The 16909-nt window shown below is 35.3% G+C and overlaps 1 long non-coding RNA gene across 2 annotated transcripts in view; it reads left to right on the top strand.

Annotated features, from left to right (window-relative positions):
- The window catches only part of LOC116100585, a 41688-nt gene extending 25087 nt beyond the window's left edge, over window positions 1–16601 (top strand). For both annotated transcript variants that reach the window (XR_004122653.1, XR_004122655.1), the window contains one exon: window positions 16549–16601. This is a non-coding gene — a long non-coding RNA (uncharacterized LOC116100585). The remainder of the gene's footprint in view (window positions 1–16548) is intronic.
- The last annotated feature ends 308 nt before the right edge of the window (window positions 16602–16909 follow it).

Here is a 16909-nt window from a genome sequence, read left to right as displayed (position 1 = left end):
AAAAAAAAAAAAAAAAAAAAAAAAAAAAAAAAAAAAAGGTCTGGTCCAGAGGGGGACATTCTGGTGGAAACAGGGATGGGGTGAGGTATGGGATGTGGAACAGTTGGAGGGTAGACCAGGAAGGGAATTTGGTCTGGAGTGTAAAAAAAAAAAATTGAATAAATAAATAAGTTATGTAGCCTCCCTTGTAGCTTATATCTATTCATCCTAGTGTGAGTAGTTTTGTTTCTTTATTATTAGGTGGAACATATGAACAAAATTCAAGACAGAAAACAAATAATCTAAGAAACCCTCCTTTTTTCCTGCCTCACTATTTGCAATAGCAGTTATACTCATGTTATTATTTTAAAAAACATAATGGCTTCCTCTAGGGAAAACCAACTTTGTATAAGATGATGTCTAAAAAGACAAGGGGAGCATGATTTGCCAGACAGGTGAATCTTCCTGTTTAAAACTCTCTAGGGAACTAAGAGACCACTGATTTGCACCATAAAACTCAGCTGTCAGGCTTCAAGGAAATGACAAATATGTGTTACTTCCAGTATCTCATGAAAAGTGAGGAGGTAGCCAGTTGGATTCTTAGAGGAAATGGAGAAGTTGGTAGAGTATGAGGATATTCAGCATAGAATAAAAGACCTGGAGCTTCAAGGCAAGAAGACATGTACACACTGAGAAGAAAGATAGCCTTGTCCTTTGAATCTTCATTTGCCACTCTCTCTGTCTCGCTCTCTCTCTGTCTTCTCTCTTCCTCTTCCTCCTTCCCTCCCTTCCTCCTTACTTCTCTCTCCCTCTCTCTTCCTCTTTCTCTCCCTGTGTCTCTGTCTCTCTGTCTTTGTCTGTCTGTCTGTCTGTCTGTCTGTCTGTCTCTCTCTCTCTCTCTCTCTCTCTCTCTCTCTCTCTCTCTCTCTCTCTCTGTCTGTCTGTCTCTCTCAGTCTCTCTCTCTCTCTCAGTTTGGTTTGCCACACACACCGGGCTCTTTCTTTTTTCATTTTCTCAGTCTCTCAAATGACATTTTGTTTCTAGAAAATTATAATACTGATATTTCTCATATGAAATGCTTAATCCTTAAACTTGTCCAGCCTAACTACAGTGACTCCTTGTCCTACTCATGCCTTTCTCAGATCCAACCTGGTTCACAAAGACATAATGATTGGTTTTCTGCCACTTTTTCTTTAGATGCTGAGTAATATCTGGATTTTCTAGATTTAGATGTTTTTCTAGTATCTAAGAAATGACAGACTCTACATTGAATGCAGTAGTCCACCTGCATGTCCAAAGTCTAATAAAGTGCTCTATAGATGATAGACATTTGTAGTTATACATTTTCCTCTCTACCCTGCCCTAGCATGCATTATTCACTCTTTAAATGATGCTGTCTTCCTACTTCTGGTGTACATAAACTTTGTACATTATTTCCATCCTACTATTTTGTCTTTATGTCAAGTACTTTGATTTACACTCCCATCATACTTTGGAGTTATTCCCACCATATCTTTGTTTTAGAAATTCATTTGTTCATAGTTTATAACATTATATATTATAGTCTGGGAACGATTCTTTAATCAAAACCAGGGACTTATGTAAGATTTTAGTAACATAGGGTTACTTTGAACACAGCTAAGGGCTAAGCTGTGTATGATGATTCATGTCTATAATCTTAGCAGATTTGAGGACAGTAGATCAGAAATTCAAGGTCAATTGGGTTACATAAGGCACTGTATCAAAAATCAAAACTTAAAAGGCAAAATTCTCCGATAGTTATATCTATATATCTGTAGCTGTAGTTTGGACTTTAAAATCAAAGTTCTGTTTCTCTTAGGGGCATGGACATTGCATCTTACATTCTGCTAGCTGAAATTCTTTGATTGTAGTATTAGAATACAAACAAAATAGTTAAGTACAAAGAAGTTTCTTTGACAAGTACCTGAACAACCTATGTAATTAAGTTGAAGTCAAGCCACAAACCTCAAAAAATTAAATATGGATCACTTCTGGAAAGTTGTGATTCTGAAGCCCTGAACTCTTTTATGTAGGGGGAATTCATGAGAATAAAAACAATTTATTTAATGTTTACTAATTCAGGCATAATTTCAATATTTATTTGTTTGCTTGCTTGTTTGTTTATTAATTGGAAATAGATTCTTCTTTCATGCAGTACATTCAGATCACAATTTCCCTTCCCTCCACTCTGACCAGCTTCTCCCACCTCTTCTCTTCCCCAGATCTACTCCCACTCTGTTTCCTCCTCAAAAAAATCAGGCCTCTAAGCAACAACAGCCACACAGAACAAAACAAGATACAATAAGACAGAGCAAAACCTGTCCTATTGAGGCTGGACAAGGCAACCTAATAGGAAGAAAAAAGTCCCAAGAGCAGGAAAAGAAGTCAGAGGCAAGTCTACTCTCACTATTAGGATTCTTGCAAAGCACCAACACAACAGTCAAAACATGTATACAAAGGATCTGGGGAAAACTCCATGCAGATCCCTTGCTTATTGCTTCAGTTGCAGCTTATTTCTACACAGAGGAGGTATTCTTTAGGGAAATTCTAATGGCCCCATATAGTTCCATTTTCACCATTTTTCTCTTCTTAGGAAGTTATAGCATATTCCCATCTGAATCAAAAAGCAGAAAATAGATATATTCCATCTTGATCATAGTTTCTCCTCCTTTCATTCCTCCCAGCTCTTGCACCCGAAACCCCTCTCCCCAAGATCTACTCTTTCTCCATTTCTCTTAAGAAAGAAAAAAATAAGAGCAGACCTCCCAGATATATCCACCAAACATGGCCTAAAAAGGTTTAAGACCAAGTGAAAATACTCATACAAGTCTGAATGAGGCAACCCAGTAAGAAAAAAAGGGTCCCAAGTGCATGCAAAAGAGTCAGACACCCACTGTTGAGAGTCCCACAAGAACACCAAGTTACACTACCATGAGGTATGTGCAGTGGAACCATATAATATCTGTGTTTATCATTTCAATCTGTAAGTCCCTCCCACATGTGAGTCATAATTCTGTATGCAGTTTTACCTTTCAAGGGATCAGTAACTTCTCTCAGTTGTCAGATTAGTATTACAGATCTTCCAAACTGCTTGGACTAACAACCTTCCTCCCCACACACACTCACACAAACAGATAGAGACAGACAGACAAAAACAGACAGACAGACAGACAGACAGACAGACAGAGAAGGAAGAGAGACAGAGAAGAGGAATTTTATAGGTCAGATCTACTATTCTAATTGCTTACAACTTTTTTCTATTATTAAATGATACCAATGCTTTACTCTTGAATCATTCATAGTACTTCATCCAAAGTTTTCCTCATCTTTACAAGTACAAATTTGAGTTCAGTTCCATACTAGATAATGCTAGGGGAAAAATCAGATACTAGACTATGAGAAAGCTACAGTTTTCTGAGAATCATTGTTTGGAAAACCATTGAATACTAGTTGAAGAAGAAAGCTCAAAAAGAACTCACATAATGACTCTGAGAGGAAAGAAGACTGAAGCTGTGCTCTCTACCCCAAACTCACAGCGAATCCCCACTAATTTTGAGTTATTTGAGAAAACAGTTGAAAATTTTCTAGATCCATGATCATACTATAACAGTTGATATTTATCATGTATATGGAATGTAATAATGTGCATATTTATAGTATTCTTTTTTTGGTTTTTTTGTTTTTGTTTTTTGTTTGTTTGTTTGTTTGTTTTTTGTTTTTGTTTTTCAAGACAGAGTTTCTCTGTATAGCCCTGGCACTCACTCTGTAGACCAGACTGCCCTTGAACTCAGAATTCTGCCTGCCTCTGCCTCCCAAGTGCTGGGATTAAAGGCATGCACCACCACTGCCTGGCTCATAGTATTTTTTAATACAGCTTTGTAATATTGCTGCTTCCAACATCTTGGATTATACATAATTCATTTTATATACTTGATTATCTGCTTTTGAATTAGAAAGTTTTTGTAATTACCCCTCATAGACCTAATATAGTATTAATCCTAAGAAAACATGTAAAAATGACTTAATTAACTAATGGATGTTAAAATGGATACTTTTATACTATTAGAATATGTTTCTAACTGTAATTGATCCAAATGAGAAGCATGAATGAAATCAGAGTTCTATATGGAATGTACCAATATAACAATAGCAAATTTATATTTTAACTAGTAAACTCTGCTCATTTATGATCCAATCTACATCTTATGCCCTTCTATCATTCTTAGTGCATACTGATACAACTTTGTTATTAAAAGTGTTTACACAAATTTCTCACCTATGCGTGACTGATATCCTATTTTAACATCATTTTTTTACAATGAAGTCAACTGTCCATGGTGCTTAAATTCTAAAAGTTAAACATTGTTAACTTTAATTATAATCCTTTTATTTTGTATTTTTTCAATCTGAATGTAGAAATGCATGAAATCCACATACTTCAGAAGGGTATCTTCTAAAGGGCCCTCTTCAAATGAATATATTGAGGTGCAAATATTGTGTTCAGGGATCTGTCCTCCATAATATAAAATCTACTTACCTTCATTTATTCTTTTACATGGTGAGCTCAGCAAATGAAATGTTCTTAGAATGAGGAAATGGTCTAGGCCGTGAAGTGTCAGACAAGAAGGCACAAGGACCTGAGTTCAGGTTATCAACAAGGCAAGGCACGGTAATTGATGCCTGTAACCCAAATTTATGAGGAAAGAAGAAAGAAAGACCCCTAAAACTTACTGATCTGCTAGCCTAGCAAAGTGAATGAGCAACCGGATATCCATCTCTTTCGCATACATACAAAAAGTAGAAAATGAATGAGGAAGGACACTTTATCTCAACCTTGTTCTCTACACATGTCCACAGTCATGTACACAGATACATATTAGCAAGTATGAAAACAATGTTTGTTTATATGTTAATGCACAAAAGTGCATATTAATCAGTGCAAATAGGATATAGAAAATACAACACACATACCCACAAAGGTCTGCAAACTCTTAAGAATTATAAGAAAAGTAATTTTAGTTAACATGTTAATTTTACAAAGTAATTAGTTTTGTTATGAAAATTCCCTATATGCATACAGTTTATATTGATATCTTCTCCATTTATTAACTATTATCACATTCCCTCAACTCTCCTTCCCTGCCCCCACACACTTTCAAATAGAATCAATATTGGGAAACTTGAACCTGTGATCATCATGACTTATCTCTTGTTTACATGTAATAGGCACTAAACCTGTTTTTTGTTGTTGTTTTGTTTTGAGTTTTTTTGGTTTTTTGTTTTTGGTGTTATGAATCAAATTTAGAGTCTCCTTTCCGCTAGGTAGGAATTCTATCAAATGTGTCCCATCTCTAGCTTTGGAATATCATATTGGAATGCAAATTTACTAAGAACACACAACACCCAGAATGTATGAACACCACTAAAACCTCTCACCTTCTTACTGGTTCCTGGCTTGAAACTATGAATTTTACATTTTCCTGAGGCTTATTAATTATGGTAATGGTCTTGTGTCTACATATGTGTTTCTAAGCCTGACTGCAACTTGCCTTGCTTTTCAAACCCTTCTAAGCTTATTGCTTGGCTTCTCCAAGATAATTGAATTTGAGAATTGAATTTGTGATTTGTTATAGAATATGGTAACATCATATGACTACAAATAAGGTCTTGCCAACACATCTCAAGATATTTGTTTAATGTTTTATGGGAAGAAATGAAGCAATTGATGATTTATTCACACATCTAAGCTTTTCAAACATTATACTGTAAAGCAGGCTTCGAATCCATCTAAAGAGCAATGGCTGTTCCATGACCCCTCCCACCCTCTCTACAGGAACTGAATCAAGACCATCTCAGTCTCCATGAGGAAAGGTCACACTATAACACTGACCAGTACTTAGGAGTTCCATAGTACAACTACAGTTTGGAATCCGTTATCTTTTCCATGCTTGCTATTTATGGGAGCGTGTGTGGTGGTAAGAATTCAGAAATCTACTTTCCACCAAATTTCAGCATATAATACTGCATTGTTACATGTAGGTGGTATGCATTTTATGTCTCCAAATCACAATTTTCACAGTGAGTATATTGTTTGCTTTTCTTCCATTTTTATTTTTTCTTCAACTTCCATCTGACTGCTACCCTTCTATCTTTCCATGTACGTTTAACATTTCGTGTTCCTTATATCAGTAAAATCATGAGGCAACAGATTCAGTGTGGGTGCCTCTGTGTGTGTGTGCGTAATCATTTACCATGAGATTCTCTATGTTCATCCATGCTCTAAAAAGTTGTAAATTGTTCTTCTTTTCAGTGATTATAAAATATTCAATTGCCTATATTGGAGATGCTATACAGTCACATATATATCACATTTTCTTTGTATTCTAATTCCTTAAGGGACACATTGTACTCTTCTCTCAATGTGACCATATTGCAAGATTTATGAGAGGGAAGTTATCTCTTTGAGGAAGTCATTTTTTTCATATATATGTGTATTATTGGGATGGGTATACCATTTGGAAGTTTGTGGGAGGTGGTATAGAGATAGGGTATGCATGGATAATAGTGCCCATGAGTAGATTGAAGAACTGCATACAAGAGACCATTTTTTCCTCTATCTATGTGGTCTTGTAATTCAAGTTGTCAGGCTTGGTAGCAAATACCTTTAAATCCTAAGGGATCTTAGCAATTCATTGTCTAATGATGCCTTTGTATAGTTTTCTGTGGTAGATGTGACTTTTATTCTTAGAACATATATAAGTGTTATGTTTACTCTATAGGCACAATGACAGTTATCTTCTGACTGTTTGAAAGTGGTTGATCTTATGCCAATTCTCAACTAGAATTTAACTTGTGTCCTCTGGAAATAAAGTGAAAGTTATGGATTTGTTCTTCTATTTCAACCATTCAATGATTCATATTTCTAAATTCTATGGAGTTATATATAATGTATAGATTTGAGTGGGTAAATAATATAAAGAAAAGTAAGTTGCAAAATAGAGTAATAAATATATGACATAGAGATTTGGTTCCTTCCCAGGGAAGACATGAGTCACCAAGTTCCATCCTTTAATTCCATATATTTAATAGCTAAGAATTTAACAAGATAGACTTGTGGAAAGCAACATAAATAGTAGTCTATATTTTTATTTTACTTTCTATTCCTTTCAATTCAGGAGAGAAAGGTAAAGATGTGGCTTTCAGCAATTTTTCAAAACTTTTTAAATATATTCATTACACATTCTCTCAAACTCTAAGAGTTCCTATGTGTCTTTAATGATGACACAGTTACAGAGCTAATCCCCTTTCCCAGAACAAGACAAATGAGCAGAGTAATAAAGACCCAGTGTGGCCATGTAAACATAGATCAATGATCCACTGGTTAAGCAGAATCCATTCTGGAGATAGGGAAGTGAGAAGAGACTTAGATAAGAATAATGGGCATCATTATTTTGGCTTTGGAAGTAAAAGATAAGGTTGGTGAAAAGGCATTAAAGCAAATGAGAACAGAGATGAATGTGTTGAGATGAGAAAAAGAAGAAAAGAGTGAAGAAGAGAAAAACAAAGAGGAAGTCATTAATCATCAGGGAAAATAGGGTGGCTGTGTCAGTTATCTGAAACATGAAATTTAAATCCTGTCATTCTTTAAAAGTTATATAAAAAAAAGTGAACAAGATTTTTCTTTCAGGAGTGGGGATTCTCTCCAAGTAGAAGGACAAAATTCATACTGTAGGTTAGTTTCCCTTGGGATGTGTAACTTCTGCTGGTAAAACCAAAGAACTTTCATCTACCAGAGAGAAACATCCACAGGGGTTCTTTGAAGTACTACAGGACATTGAAACTCTCCTTTGTATTTTTAGGTCTAATTTTATCCCTAAGCATTACAGAGATGCTTCTAATTAATGGGGCAATAATTACCAGCAATGCCTTACATTTTTGCTATTACTGTATTTCCAAGTATAAAATACAGGGAATGAGAAACATTTTACATTTGACAATAAAATATCTTAAATATATGAAAATTACCATATACAACAGATGTCTTTTGTGAGTGCATAGTATAAGTACTTTTATATATGTTTGCATGTGAAGCATAGGTGTGTTTGGATGTGCACACCCATGGAAGGCCAGGGTTAGATTTTGGGTGTCTTCCTTGGTGCTTCAGACTTTGATTACATCTTGTCTACGTTTTTGAACTTATTCAGTAACTCCTTTTCCAGTCACTAATTAGTTTTCACTCCAGTTTTATATTCTTACTAGACAACTGGGTCCACAACACTCACTGAACATTGGTTTAGAGTGGCTATCCACTCTACTCTTGGAGAAAAGGAGTATGTATTCCTAGAAAGGTCTCATGGCTCTCATAAGCTATTTTCATCTGGCACCTCACAATTTACCTCCCCTTATCTTCTCCACCTTCCCTGTGCCTTAAATAATTCCCAATATGTTCCCAAAAGATAGGTCATGTCTATTTTAATTAGTGTGTCCCTGATTCTTTCTCCAGAGGAAGGGTCTCTTTGTGAACCTGGAGCAAAGCATTTTGGCTAGCCTGCTAGCCAAGTTGCATAGAGGATCTCCTCTCTTCACCTCCCGGTAATGACATTACATCCTACATTGTAATCTTTGTCTTTGTAGAGACATGAGACAAGCCATACTGCACAGCACAGGCTTCTCTGCCAGCAAGTCCCTCAGCTTTCATGTGATTTTTTCAGGCTGGCTTGCTAAGGGCTCTACCACTGAGCCACATCTACTGCCCTCAAAGTCTGTTCTTCATTACAAACTTGGGTTCAATTTTAATTAAACTCCTGCATCATCTCTACATCCTTCCCATTCCTATAAGAGTCAAAAATTTCCTCTCATTCAAGATTTTTATTCTGTATTTAAAATTAAACAGTCTGCTCTACTGTTTTGAGCATCTTAACGTATTAAATACTGTTTCCCTCCATGTCTACATTACCACTTGCTTTTTTCATGTTCATAGACATAATCAGATCTTTCTTAATTCACTTTAGGAGACACACAGTACTGCACTGAATTAAAATAGGAAGTTTAATCGCCTTAATAATAAACAGTAAAATTGTTTGCATGCTTTTACTCTTATAAACTCTGCCAAATGAATATTGTCTTAAATGACTCTTTGAATATATTTGTGGAGATTTTCCAGGGTAGACTCACAGATATGAAAACGTTGGTAAAACATGTTACTTATTTTTTTCTAAAATGTCTTCACAATGCTGATTTACTCACTGGGGAAATAAATTTTTTAAAGTTGCTTAGAAATCTATTTCATTTATTATTTTTATATAATTAGGTAATTGTATAGGTCTTTGTATTGAATATTACCCATACATTTATATTAACACACTTATATATTCTCATGATCTATGAATGTGTCTTTTTCTTGTGTCTTCCTTTTGTGAGTTAGCTTGTACTTAATACACTTATCTGTACTTCTATTAATACCAAATACCTAAACAGTGTTTCTCAATGGTGGGTGATTTTACATATGGCATTTCAGCCTTCACCTCTGTAGAAGTGAGAGGCCAGTGACACTAGTAAGTACAACATTCTACCATGCCTCATACATAGGACATTTCAGTTTGCCACTCAGAATTAAGATGAACTTGCCTGTATTTTAATACTTTGTATAAAATTTATGATTAAGTTCTTAAGTTCCAGAAGCATACTATTGAAAACTGTCATGGGATAAAATTTTACTTAATGGATAATTATGGCAAGAATCAAGAGTTTATTGTATTGATTTTTAGTCTTTATTATAATATAGGTCAATCATTACTCAGTTGTTTGGTAAAGGTCCATTCTCTAATATTATATTTTTAATCCTAAAGATCAGTCATGTCTGGTATGTGTTACAGAAGGATTAGTTCATTTGATTATGTTGTTGTACAGGATATTTTCATATTTTCAAATACCTGCATTACTGTTTGTTATTGTTGTATAAAAATGTAACTAATTTTATATAAGTATTTTATATTGTATTTCATATTAATATAACATTGTATAATTAGCTTATTTTCTAAATATTTTCTATAGATTCTCTTTAGTTTCTTCTTAGTAAGTAATATATATCAGACTAGTGAGAATTTTCTAGAGTTTATCAATTACTTATATTCTATTTAAATTTCTTCTCTCTGAGTGATAATTTCTCTATCCCATTGTGATGACAGAGGAAGAGGTGGCTTGACCTTTTTTATAGGTATATGTCTTAGTTCTTTTTCTACTTCTGCAACGAAGTACCATAACCAAGACAACTTGCAGAAAAGAAATCATTCACTAGGGTCTTACAGTCTTGGAAGGCTAGAGTCCATGATCCTGCAATAGAGAGCATGGAAGCATACAAACATGCATGATACTAGGGGAGAAGTTGAGATTTTACATCTGACTAACAAGCATGAAGGACTCACACACAGACACACACAGACACACACAGACACACACACACACACACACACCAGAGTTAGACAGACAGACAGAGAGAGACACAGAGACAGAAAGGGACAGAGAAAGAGAAGAGGCAGACATACACACAGAGAGAGAGAGAGAGAGAGAGAGAGAGAGAGAGAGAGAGAGAGAGAGAGAGAGAGAGAGAGAGAGAGGGGAGAGAGAGAGAGAGAGAGAGAGAGAGAGAGAGAGAGAAAGAGGGGAGAGAGAGAGAGAGAGAGGAAGACAGAGACAGAGAGAATCTTAACTGGGAATGATTTGGGCTTTTGATCCTCCAAACTCAATTCCAAGTGACATACCTCCTCCAACAAAGCCACACATCTGACTCTGCAAAAAACGTTCCACCAATTTCAGAGCAAGCACTCAAATATATGGACCTTTTAAGGTCCTTCTTGGTCAAAGTCCATGGTGTATTAACAAGTTTTATTGAGTGGCTTTTATTTAGTGGCATAGTGCAACTACTGTACTATATGCTTGATTTTGTATTCCATGGATACAAAATTCATTAGCCTGTGTTCCTCAGTTCCAAATCCATAGTGTCCTCTGTGTTACACTAAGTGTAACATCTCTTATATTTTGTATCCTTTTCTTTCTCTTACTGTATTGCCTTCACATGTTCTATCCTAGATGTTCAATTTAGTTTTGGCAATATAACTCACTTCAATCCATTCTGTATATGCATGCATTTGTATATCTATGTAGTTGTATGCATTACATTTGTGTAAGTTAGAAAAATGGCATGTTAGTCTTTCCAGCTTCTTCAGTAATAACACCTCTGAGATATTATTACTATTACATGGCTTGATGAAAATGGATCTCACTACTTCTGATAAAAATACACAGTAGTTCACCTTTTATGTACATGGTTAATTTTGTGTGTCAATTAGGCTGAACACTTTTAGTAATCTATTTTGTCAAATACCTGTCTAGATGTTATTATAAAATAGTTTAGATATAATAAACATTTAAAATTAATTGGATTTAAGTTTAAAACAGTGTCATACATGACATTATTATTAAGGAGTGGAGACTCATGTGTCTCAAATAATGAATCTTGCTTCTTGGATTTTACATGACAAATCCTTCTCAGTCCCCATCCTCCAGACTCAGAATTACAACATGAACTTGTAACCTACTGGCATGAACCACAGGCTTCAGCATCATAGAGTTTGCAATATTTTAAGTCTTGAAAATGATTTCTCTCTCCTCCTCCATTCTCTCTTCCCTCCCCTCAGTGTTCATTGTTCTCATGCAGACATGTTTGTGCTCTGTCTCATGTACATATACTTATTGGGGAACTGGATCTTACAGGATAATTCTGAAAAACCTTTCATGTTGTGTAAAAGAATGAAGTGTTCTGCTGCTGTCTTCATCATGAAATGTCACCTTAGGGTGCCAAGAACATGAATGTTTAATACTTTATGAACAGACTGAGCTTATATTACTCAAATGAAAATATTTGATATGAACTATGTTTATGTGAACACTTTGATTTTTTCTATTTATTTTTCCTTTTGTCATTTTTATTGTTATACTCTCTGTCTCTCTCTGTCTCTGTCTCTGTCTCTCTCTCTGTCTCTCTCTCTCTCTCTCATGTGTGTGTATATGTGTGTTTGTGTGTGTGTGTGTGTGTGTGTGTGTATGTGTGTAAGTATGTACTTTGTTCTGTGGAAACTATTGGCAGAGTAATTTTTCATTATCTGTTTTCCTGATGAATGTATATATAAGTTTCCTATATTCTTTTGCCCCTACAAATGATGTTGGTTGGGTTGGGTTTTGGTAGGTTGTATATGACCAGAGCTCTACAGAGTCCATAGTACATATGTATACTTGATTTTGTGCCACATTCTTAGTGCCACATTGGGAGTTCTAGAACCATCATTCTTTATTTTACTCCCACCTGAGTCCAAGAATGTACAGCTCCCTGCATGACCTCTATAGCATATATATATTATTGAATTTTAATATTTTTTAACATTTTCAGTTTAAAGTTGTACTTTTTAAAATCCTGGGAAAGACTTAGATCATCATTTCAATATACTAAAATACAGTTATATTGATTTAATTATTTTCTTCTTCAAAATCTGGTTACTAATGTATTTTCAGCAGTTAATTCATCTCCTCAATTTTAGGTATTTAATTATGTATATTTCATCGTACCTTCTCAGCAGATTAAACAGCTCTGTTAATTTTGTCATTATATCTGATTTATATTCACCATTTGTGGAAATGTTTCTCTCTCCTAATCATGCTTACAGAAAGTTCTTCCCTTTTTTTCTTTGTACACCAAAGCTGAGTTTTGCTTTTACTGGCTTGAGCATTCTCATGTTTATCAGGCTTTTCTACCATTTTCTGTGAATTTACTCATTTTTTCATTTATTTATTTATTTTTTATGAAGTCTTAGCTTCTTTGTTTCATATCTTGATTTCTGATAAAGTACATATATGGTTTAAAATTTTCTTTTTCTTTCTTTTTTTGTTTTTTGTTTGTTTGTTTGTTTTTTGGTTTTTTTTGAGACAGGGTTTGTTTGTGTAGCCCTGGCTGTCCTGAAACTAACTCTGTAGACCAGGCTGCCTCTAGCTCAGAAATCCTCCTGCCTCTGCCTCCCTATTGCTGAGATTAAAGGCGTGAGCCATCACTGTCCAGTTTATGGTTTAAATTTTCAATGCCACCCTCACCTCTTTGGTCACCAGCTAATGTCGCTACTGGAAGGAGCCTTCTAAGAGAGCCTAGGAGACAGATTTAGGTCCCTGGGCACACCATTGAAGGGGCTATTGAGACACAGGCCTTCTTTTTGCTTGTACTCCAGGACACAAGGTATCAGAATCTGTCTCTCTTTCTGTGTCTCTGTCTCTTTCTTTGTCTCTATGTCTCTCTGTCACTGTCTTTCTCTGTCTCTGTGTATGTATGGGGGTTGGGGGGGGAATCTGTCTCTGTCTATGTCTGCTTGTCTGCCTGTATCTTTCTTTCAGCCCTCTTCATGGTTACTCTAAGATGAACTGGTCTCTTCCACCATAATCCTCTCACAATAATACAGAGTAGCACATGATCAAAGTGACATGGAGAAATGACTCTAGATTAAAACCTCTAAGACCATGAACCAAATGAGTCCCTCAACCTTTGAAGTTGACCAACCCGGCCAATTGTAGCTATAGACTCCTTTTAACTCCTGGCAAGTAATAAGTATTTTAACCCTTTCAGGAGTGAACTAAAGGGCTGCTGCAGCATGCAGCTTTTACAGGCTACACTGAAGTATACCAAGGGGTCTGGGCCAGTTAGCACATGTGCTAGCTCTGCTCATCACAAATATTTAACATCAGGCCAAATGGGATCCTGGGATAGGCAAGGAAGAAAGGGAAATCTGGGAACCTGCTCACTGACCTTGACTTCTGTACTGGCATCCCTGGCATGTGTCTGAGATGGTACAGCTCCTTGAAAATTAGGTTTCTGGGTATAGACTCTTATAAAGCACCTTTGGGGGTGATTATACAGACTTGGCGCCCACTTCATCCTTTCTCAAGGGTCTTCCTTTTACATATTTTTAATCTTTTCATTTCCTTAGGGCATGTATAACAATCATTGTGGTTTTTACTTACATGTCCCTGATGAGTAATGGTGCTGAGCATATTTTCATTTGTTTGTGAGGCCTTTTGATATCCTCTTTAGTGAATTGCTTCTTCAAGTCCTTTGTCCAACTTTAATTGGATTAGCTAGGATTCTGCTTACTAATTATTGGAAGTCTTTTTATATTTCTTCCATGAATCCTTTGTTGCAGTTTCTATTGCGAATATCCCCTCCAACTTGGATTTCCCTCTTTTAATTAAGTAGTTTCTTCTAATAAATGAAATTTCTCAATTGTGGTCAAGTTTCATGTGAAATACTTTTTGTATATGCTGCTGTTGTTGTTCTATTTTTAAAACCTTTCTTGTTATATCAGTAATGTTTTTAGTAATATTCTTTTAATATTCTTAACAATAGTAATTTTTAAATTTAGTCTTCTAAAAATCCAGATGTAAAGTTATTTATATTCTTTGAAAAACATTTGCTTTCGAGTTAATTAATTGTCTTTAACTTACAATTTCTTTGTTTTAACATTTTTTGTTTAACAAAACATTTTAACATTTGAGTTTAACTGGATATTATTCTTTTCCTTTTTTCTTGAGATGTATACATGGGTCATTGGTTTTTGAAGCTGTTTTAAGATTCATACTCATTAAAACAACTTCAGAGCTAACTTTCTTCTATGTAGAAATTTAATGTTTAAATATTTATTAATTTTTAATATTTAATTTGATTTAGAATACTTTTATTGCTACTTAGTTGAAAATATTTTCATTGTCCCTTTCTTGCTTAAAGAAGTAAGAATCTATACTTTATTACTGATGTATAGCTTGGTTAACCAATATTTAGGAAATACTTGGAATGCAATCTTCTTTTCAGAATTTACAGAAATGGCCTTAAGACCTAGTACTTGGCTTCTTTGTTATTTTTTTTTAACAAAATACAATGTTTAATCAAAATGTTTATTAGGCTATCACTGCCTATTCCAGTGTTCTATATATGTCAAAGAAGCCATATTTGTAAACCTGACATGGATTCCCTGTATTCTTGATAGCTCCCTTTTGACATGATCTATAAGTTACTGTATTTGAATGCTTGCAAGTGGGTTTATGAACTATCTTATTGATCATCTTAATTTTTTAAAATATTGATAGATGAAATCTTTATTATAATTACACTTTTAAAAATTTTATATGTTACTTGAGTATAACTTTAATTTTTTCAAAACCTACTTTTAATGGTGATTCTTAAACGCTTTAACCTACCTTTCAGCCTACCACCCACCATAAGTGGTGGGAAAGAAAGGATATGGGGGAAGTGGACCTGTTAAAAAGATTCTTTAGAGCAACTCCCATCTGTGTGGTCTGGAAACTGGCAGTTCAGTTGACAGATTATCATCTGCAGCTAGATCCACTCACAAACACTTCGTGGATATACCAGCAGTCTGGTTAGATGGAGTCAGGATAGCAAACACTAATCAGTAGTGATGGCATGACCTAGCAGAGACAGTCAGGCCTTGGCTTCAGCAGTAAGAACCTGGAGGGACATCAAGAGAGATTCTCAAGTGTGCCTCTCTCAGAGGAGCAAAGATCAGCAAAGGCTTGAGACCCATTACCATTGTACAGCTAGCTCTATAAGCAAGCATACCTTAGCCTTCATTACTGTCCTCTGAGTTTTATTTATACCCTCCAAACATCATGTGTCCTCAATGGGTCATTACTCAGCAGGTGTCTTGCCTCAGCACATGAATCTGTCTCAGCTGATACCACTCTGCTAATCTCAGCCTGAGTCTGTGGAAGCAGCAAGAAACTGCAGCGTGATTCTCTCTATGGAGTCACAACAAAGGCATCTCAACTACACAATGTAAGACAGACCAATATGCGTGTTTTGTTAGCAAAGAATCCTTCACTGCGTGTCCTTTCTTGTGCTTGCTTTAGCAGAACATGCTTTCACTTGTGTCTATTTCAACTAAATGTTCCTTCATGTCTCTGTGTTAGTCTTTCATCTGTGTCCGTTTCAGAAAAACGCTTGTTCACATGCTTGCCCCAGCAAAACACTTTCCAACACAACTGACTTTCCAAAGAACCTTTAAGTTTCCACTTGACTTGAGACTTAACCCTTTTTGCGATTATGTAATCCCTCTGTTCCTTCAGTAGTACTTTCACGAATAGAGTAATTTTTATTGGTCATATATTTAGGCCAACTTACTTTCCTATTAACTGAGGGCCTAAAACACCTGATTCTCTATATGCTATGAAGTTTATCATTTTTTTCCAATTCCTTCGGTTTCTGAATGGTAGCCTTTGATCCAGCTTGATACTGCAAAGATAAAAGTTCATTGAAAGATAAGGTCTTTTAGAAAAGATGCCTCTCTCCAAAGGCCTCATTATTGGGGTTTGGTTCCCCTGTCTCTGCCTTTGTTGGCAATACTTTTATATATACTTTATACAGAGACACATTATCCATATACATATGGATAGAAATATATCTTTAATCCTTATCTTCATCATATTTTTCCAATCAGAAATTTTGGTCTACTTTAATCAACTCTATGACAAAGGTGAACAAAAGTCTCAGTGAATCATTTCAAAACAAAACACAGCAACAACAAAAACAAGGACCTTAAGGTATGGAATCCATGACATTTTTTGATTCAGGAGTATAGGAAATCATCTCATACCATCCTTCTCAAATTTATACTTTAATTTATAAAGAAACCGTAGCAACTGATCCTTTGCTTTTCAACTGATTAATTTGATGTTTCCTGGCTGGGCTGGAATTATGGCAAAGAAGTGCTATGTCCCTGAAGAAGCTTCAAAGGACTAACAAGATGATGAAAACATCACACAGATTACTGAGTAGCAAACAGAGGATGCAGCAAAGAT

The sequence above is a fragment of the Mastomys coucha genome, unplaced genomic scaffold, assembly GCF_008632895.1.
Source record: "Mastomys coucha isolate ucsf_1 unplaced genomic scaffold, UCSF_Mcou_1 pScaffold21, whole genome shotgun sequence".
Lineage (NCBI taxonomy): Eukaryota > Metazoa > Chordata > Mammalia > Rodentia > Muridae > Mastomys > Mastomys coucha.
The sequence above is the reverse complement of the archived record's forward strand: the minus strand, read 5'-3'. Positions and strand labels throughout refer to the sequence as shown.